Source organism: Arachis hypogaea, chromosome 10 (genome assembly GCF_003086295.3).
Source record: "Arachis hypogaea cultivar Tifrunner chromosome 10, arahy.Tifrunner.gnm2.J5K5, whole genome shotgun sequence".
Taxonomy (NCBI): Eukaryota; Viridiplantae; Streptophyta; class Magnoliopsida; order Fabales; family Fabaceae; genus Arachis; species Arachis hypogaea.
This window is the reverse complement of record NC_092045.1, coordinates 91,088,973-91,096,916: the sequence shown is the minus strand read 5'-3', so window position 1 is coordinate 91,096,916 and position 7,944 is coordinate 91,088,973. Positions and strand designations below refer to the sequence as shown.

At 36.0% G+C, this 7,944-nt stretch overlaps 1 non-coding gene across 1 annotated transcript; it reads left to right on the top strand.

Moving 5' to 3' along the window:
- The first annotated feature begins 205 nt into the window (after nucleotides 1-205).
- LOC112718490 (small nucleolar RNA R71) lies at nucleotides 206-309 on the top strand. The gene has a single exon (XR_003160829.1). It is a non-coding gene; the product is annotated as a small nucleolar RNA R71 (small nucleolar RNA).
- Nucleotides 310-7,944: the final 7,635 nt, after the last annotated feature.

Sequence of the window (7,944 nt, the reverse complement as noted above, 5' to 3'; positions counted from 1 at the left end):
CTTCCTCTGAGGCGTCCCATTATTCACGAAATTCCTCTCAGAAGTGTACATGAATTGGTTATTTGCAACCATGTCAATAAGTTCTTGAGCTTCTGCAGGCGTTTTCTTTAGGTGAATGGATCAACCTGCAGAATGGTCCAATGACATCTTGGAAAACTCAGATAGACCATAATAGAATATATCTAATATGGTCCATTCTGAATACATGTCAGAAGGACACTTTTTGGTCATCTGCTTGTATCTTTCCCAAGCTTCATAGAGGGATTCACCATCTTTTTGCTTGAAGGTCTGAACATCCACTCTAAACTTGCTCAGCTTTTGAGGAGGAAATAATTTATCCAAGAAGGCCGTGACCAGCTTATCCCAGGAGTCCAGGCTATCTTTAGGTTGTGAGTCCAACCATGTTCTAGCTTTGTCTCGTACAGCAAAAGGGAAAAGCATGAGCATGTAGACTTCAGGATCTACTCCATTCGTCTTAACAGTCTCACAAATATGTAAGAACTCAGTTAAAAACTGGTAAGGATCTTCAGATGGAAGTCCATGAAACTTGCAGTTCTGTTGCATTAGAGCAACTAATTGAGGTTTCAGCTCAAAATTGTTTGCTCCAATGGCAGGAATTGAGATGCTTCTTCCATCAAACTTGGATGTGGGTTTAGTAAAATCACCAAGCATCCTCCTTGCATTATTGTTGTTGGGTTCGGCTGCCATCTCCTTCTCTTGTTCGAAAATTTTAGAAAGGTTGCCTCTGGATTGTTGTAATTTAGCTTCTCTTAGTTTTCTCTTCAGAGTCCTTTCAGGTTCAGGATCAGCTCAAAATTTTTCATTGTTCTTGCTCATATGAAAGAGAAGAGAAAAAGAAAAGGAAGAGGAATCCTCTATGTCACAGTAAAGAGGATCCTTATTATTAGTAGAAGAAGAAAGGGGCTAAGGATTAAGAAGAAGGAATAATCTAAACACACGGGTAAGGATAGGGGCAGTGATTTGAGATGAGAAGAGGTGAAGAGAAGTGTTAGTAAATAGATAAATAAATAGAAGAAGATGAGAGAGAGAATTCGAAAATTAATTTTGAAAAGGAGTTAATGATTTTCGAAAATTAAAGATGAGATAGAATTAAAATTAAAATTTAAAATAATTAGTTAATTAATTAAAAAGAATTTTGAAAAAGAGGTGAGATATTTTCGAAAATTAGAGAGGGAGAAGTAGTTAGGTGGTTTTGAAAAAGATAAGAAACAAACAAAAAGTCAAATAGTTAGTTGAAAAAGATATTGAAATCAAATTTGAAAAGATAAGAAGATAAAAAGATAGATAAGATATTTTAAAATCAAATTTTTGAAAAAGATAAAATTAAAAAAAAGATATGATAAAAAGATATGATTAAAAAGATTTAATTTTTAAAATTAAAATTGATTACTTGACTAACAAGAACTAAAAGATATGATTCTAGAATTCAAAGATTGAACCTTTCTTAACAAGAAAGTAACAAACTTCAAATTTTTGAATCAATCACATTACTTGTTAGCATAACTTTCTTAAGAAAAAGATTTTTTTTTGAAAAAATTAAAATAGAAAATTCGAAAATAAATAAAAAATGAAAAAGAATTGATTTTTGAAAAAGATTTTGAAAAGATAAGATTTTTAAATTTGAAATTTTGACTTGACTCATAAGAAACAACTAATTTTAAAATTTTTTAACTAAGTCAACCTAAAATTTCGAAATTTATGAGAAAAATAAGGATAAGATATTTTTTTAATTTTTGAATTTTTAATCATGAGAGAAAAATAACAAAAAGACTCAATGCATGAAAATTTTAGATTAAAATAATGAATGCATGCAAGAACACTATGAATGTCAAGATGAACACCAAGAACACTTTGAAGATCATGATGAACATCAAGAACATATTTTTGAAAAATTTTTGATGCGAAGAAAACATGCAAGACACCAAACTTAGAAATCTTTAATGCTTAGAAAATATGACTGCAAAGATGCACATGAAAAAAACAAAAGACACAAAACAAGAAAACATCAAGATCAAACAAGAAGACTTACCAAGAACAACTTGAAGATCATGAAGAACACCATGAATGCATGAATTTTTCGAAAAAAATGCAAGAACAATATGAATATGCAATTGACAACAAACTTAAAAATTGACACAAGACTCAAACAAGAAACACAAAATATTTTTGGTTTTTATGATTTTATGATTTATTATTATTATTATTATTACTATTATTATTTTTGAAAAAATTCTTTAGGAAAACGAAAAAGAGAAAAAAATTTTGAAAGATTTTTGAAAACCTTTTTTTTTGAAAATAAAATAAAAAGAAAATTACCTAATCTGAGCAACAAGATGAACCGTCAGTTGTCCATACTCGAACAATCCCCGGCAACGGCGCCAAAAACTTGATAGGCGGAATTGTGATCATCAACAATGGCTCCAAAGGCTTGGTGCTCTCAAACGTGAATCACACTTTGTCACAACTCCGCTCAACTAACCAGCAAGTGTACTGGGTGGTCCAAGTAATACCTTACGTAAGTAAGGGTCGATCCCACAGAGATTGTTGGTATGAAGCAAGCTATGGTCATCTTGTAAATCCCAGTCAGGCAGATTCAACTGTATTAAGAAAATATAGTATACGCGAAGGAATAAAATAGTAAATAGTTACTCATATAATTCAATAGTGGGAATTTCAGATAAGTGTATGGAGGTGCTATGTTCCTTCTGAATCTCTGCTTTCCTACTGCTTTTATCCAATCTTTGTCACTCCTTTCTATGGCAAGCTGTATGTAGGGCATCACCATTGTCAATGGCTACATCCCATCCTCTCAGTGAAAATGGTCCAAATGCTCTGTTACAGCACGGCTAATCATCTGTCGGTTCTCGATCATGTTGGAATAGAATCCGTTGATTCTTTTGCGTTTGTCATCACGCCCAGCAATCGCGAATTTGAAGCTCGTCACAGTCATTCAATTCTGGAATCCTACTCGGAATACCACAGACAAGGTTAGACTTTCCGGATTCCTATGAATGCTGCCATCAATTCTAGCTTATACCACGAAGATTCTAATTAAGGAATCCAAGAGATATGCGCCCGGTCTAAGGTAGAACGGAAGTGGTTGTCAGTCATGCGTTAATAGGTGAGAATGATGATGAGTGTCACAGATCATCACATTCATCATGTTGAAGTGCAACGAATATCTTAGAATAAGAACAAGCGGAATTGAATAGAAAATAGTAGTAATTGCATTGAAACTTGAGGTACAGCAGAGCTCCACACCCTTAATCTATGATGTGTAGAAACTCCACCATTGAAAATACATAAGTGATGAAGGTTTAGGCATGGCCAAATGGCCAGCCCCCAAATGTGGTCAGAAGACCGAATAATACAATCCAAGATGAATAATACAAAGGTAAAAAGTTCTATTTATACTAAACTAGCTACTAGGGTTTACAGAAGTAATTAATTAATGCAGAAATCCACTTCCAGGGCCCACTTGGTGTGTGCTTGGGCTGAGCTTGAACTATCCACAAGCTGAGCTTCTTCTGGAGTTGAACGCCAAGTTGTAACGTGTTTTGGGCGTTCAACTCTGGTTCGTGACGTGTTTCTGGCGTTTGACTCCAGAATGCAGCATGGAACTGGCGTTGAGCACCAGTTTACGTCATCTAATCACGAATAAAGTATAGACTGTTATATATTGCTGGAAAGCTCTGGATGTCTACTTTCTATCGCCATTGAGAGAGCGCCATTTGAAGTTTTGTAGCTCCAGAAAAAACATTTCGAATGCAGGGAGGTCAGATTCCAACAGCATCAGCAGTCCTTTGTCAGCCTCCTATCAGAGTTTTGCTCAGGTCCCTCAATTTCAGCCAGAAAATACCTGAAATCAAAGAAAAACACACAAACTTATAGTAAAGTCCAGAAATATAAATTTAGCATAAAAACTAATGAAAACATCCCTAAAAGTAACTAGATCATACTAAAAACTACCTAAAAACAATGCCAAAAAGCGTATAAATTATCCGCTCATCAATCAGCCACTAGGGACAGGCATGCATCATATGCATTTATGTGACATTGTTTGGGTGTGCATATTGTACTTGGTTTGCCTATGTGATTACTTGAGATTAATTGCTAATTGTTCTACTTGCTGTAACTATTTGTTTGTGCTTGAACCTTCCTACTGGTGTTTTCGATTGAGATTCTGTTGGACTGTGGTGATTGGTTGTTGGTTGGATTTGTTTGGGCCTAGGGCCGTGGTTGAAATGAGATGGGCCGATGGTTGGTTTTGGTCTTGTGTTTCTGGTTTGGAATAAAAAATGAAAGGCTATTTTGGTTCGGCATAGATAAATCATTTTGAAAGGGTTTTGAGTTTTTGAGAATTGAATGGTTCCTCTTTCGGAAAAGGATTTCAGATTTCTCTTTTATTGTAAACCTTTGTTTTTTGAAAAGAGGCATAAGACGGTTATTAATCACTGGTACGATTTATCTTCACGTATCCTATTACAGTAATTCCCAATAACCCTTTACTGAGAACCCTTTCGAGGATAATGTTCTCACCCCTTTACATTTTCCCCTTTCAGGATATAGGTGCAGAAGTCACGAAGAGCTTATTTAGTTATTGTTGTGATGCTCTGTATTATCTTAGTTATGGTTTATTGTACCCTCGCCTTTATCTTGATATATTCTATGAGAGGGTTAGGAATTGTATTTGTTAATGTTTGTAATATATATATATATATATATATACGGATGTACTCTATGAGTTTTTGTAAGTTGTATGGTATCTATGGATGTATGTTATCGGATGAAAGTATTTTTGGGATTAGTTTCGCGGTTTAAAATATTAAACAGGCTCATATTTTAATATTAAATAGTATAAGTGTCGTCGTAATGTCCGAGCTATCAGAGTAGCGCAGCCGGAAGCGTGAGCTTTGGTAGTTAGGGTGTTAATTATGGTATCAGAGCAGTCCTTCCTGTAGAGCTTGAGGGATGGATCGACTATGCGTCAATTGCATACTCTGAGCGTTTGTCATGTATTAGGTCTTGTCGAATGACGAGAATTAGAGCTTTATGCACATGACTATCTATTGATTAACGCCATTAGTCTTGCATTGCATAATTCTTGGTATTGAGTTTGGCCGGCTTAATACTAGTGAATTATGTACATGAGAGCATTGATGGGTTATCATAGGCGATATACGAGTTTCGAGTAAAGTGAATCGCGGGTTTTGGGAACGTTGGAAACTATTTCTCGAGTCTATTTAGTTGTGCGTCTTGAATTCTATTCGAGTCGACCTATTCTTTCGTATCCTAACTTGAAGTTCTTGGTTACTAATCCTTTAGAAACGTGGTTTGATTTTCCAACTCTATTCCTCTATTCATATGCATTCTTGTTTGATCTTAAAGTGTGTGTGCTTGTTTGAAACCCTATTGCATCTATCTTTCTCTGTTTGAGTCCTTCTTGATTCATGTATTCCTTGCTATAGCTTTGAACTTGTCCTAATGCGTTGTGCATTTTAACTCTGGATTCCGAGTCCATTCTCTGAGAAATTGTTGATTCAATCTTCCTTTTATTTGACAGTGATTACAGCTAATTTTGAGATTTTTATAAAAATTGTTGTTGACTAGATATACACTATTCTATATGTGAAACTTTGAAGATTTCTTATACACTTTAACAACTATTTATTTCTAATACATCACCTGTATTTTTACTAGTTTATGGAACTGCATTTGCTTTAAATTACAATCTGACTTTCTAGAAATTTTACTTTAGTTCCAATGCACATCTTCATTTGATTATGTATTTGGATATTTTTTTAAAATTTTGGAAAGGAAGGATTTTTTGCTTTTATTCCGGTTGAGTTTCGTTTGATAAGCTTTACTTAACTTATTTTGAATTGAGTTTGATTTAACATGCTATATGGTTTATGCCATTGTTGTTCTTTTGAAAGTGTTGGACTCATAGCTTTCTTCTTATGAACGGACTCATTCTCTCTTAAGCTTTCCATCTCCATGAATGTCATGCTTGACCTTGTTTTTAACTGATCTCTTACATCTTGTGAGCATTACTATTGATCTTGGTTTTTCCAATCTTGTGAATCTCGTTCTTATGTGAGTTAGTTTGATTCGTTTCAAAATAGTGCATCATTTATCCTCTCATTGTCTTTACAAGAGTTTTTAGTCAAAGATTTATCCTTGAGAAATTACTAATGATTGAGTTGTCTTTTCCTATGACTTTTGTATTCTTTTGGATCAATTGAAAGCTTGTTTGATGACTCGTGCCTAGTGGATCTTGTTTAAACTATCTTGATTTATGATGCTTTCTCGTATGGCTTGACTCCTTTTCAAGTACATTCTAATTTTCTTGAATATCCTTCTGAGATGGTGATTTCAAGTATACTTTTGGAGTCTTATTTCAAACTTTGTTTAAAGAATTTTTGAATTCTCTTGGAAGAAATATTAAACGGGATTTGCTTTCTGTTGCTTGATTGATATTGAAACCGTTGTTCGATTTTGACGCAGTTAATTTAAAAGTTGGCATGCGCTTTTTTAAATGAAGTTTTGAAAAGCTTCCTTGTTTAGTGGAAACCGGTTCGTTTGTAACGCGCCACTTGTTTCCTTTACCAATTTACAAGTGGTGCACGAAATTGTGATCATCAATGGCGCCATCAACATGGTACGCTCATTGCAATCTCAACTCTGTATCACAACTTCGCACAACTAACCAGCAAGTGTACTGGGTCGTCCAAGTAATAAACCTTACGCGAGTAAGGGTCGATCCCACAGAGATTGTTAGTATGAAGCAAGCTATAGTCACCTTGTAAATCTTAGTCAGGCAGACTCAAATGGGTATAGGTGATATACGAATAAAACATAAAGATAAAGATAGAGATACTTATGTAATTCATTGGTAGGAATTTCAGATAAGCGCATGAAGATGCTGTGTCCCTTCCATCTCTCTGCTTTCCTACTGTCTTCATCCAATCCTTCTTACTCCTTTCCATGGCAAGCTTATGCAAGGGTTTCACCGTTGTCAGTGGCTACCTCCCATCCTCTCATTGGAAATGTTCAACGCACCCTGTCACGGCACGGCTATCCATCTGTCGGTTCTCAATCAGGCCGGAATAGAATCCAGTGATTCTTTTGCGTCTGTCACTAACGCCCCGCCTTCAGGAGTTTGAAGCACGTCACAGTCGTTCAATCATTGAATCCTACTCAGAATACCACAGACAAGGTTAGACCTTCCAGATTCTCTTGAACGCCGCCATCAGTTCTAGCCTATACCACGAAGACTCTGATCTCACGGAATGGCTGGCTCGGTTGTCAGGCGAGCGCTCGGTTGTCAGGCGATCAACCATGCATAGTGTATCAGGAATCCAAGAGATATCCACCCAATCTATGGTAGAACGGAGGTGGTTGTCAGGCACACGTTCATAGGTGAGAATGATGATGAGTGTCACGGATCATCACATTCATCAAGTTGAAGAACAAGTGATATCTTAGAACAAGAACAAGCGGAATTGAATAGAAGAACAATAGTAATTGCATTAATACTCGAGGTACAGCAGAGCTCCACACCTTAATCTATGGTGTGTAGAAACTCCACCGTTGAAAAATACATAAGAACAAAAGTGATCATTGGTTTCGGCCCCAGGGAGGGAACCAGAAGAACCAAGATGAAAATACAATAGTAAAAGGTCCTACTTATAGAGAACTAGTAGCCTAGGGTTTACAGAGATGAGTAAATGACATAAAAATCCACTTCCGGGCCCACTTGGTGTGTGCTTGGGCTGAGCATTGAAGCATTTTCGTGTAGAGACTCTTCTTGGAGTTAAACGCCAGTTTTTATGCCAGTTTGGGCGTTTAACTCCCATTCTTGTGCCAGTTCCGACGTTTAACGCATGAAATTCTGAGGGTGACTTTGGACGCCGGTTTGGG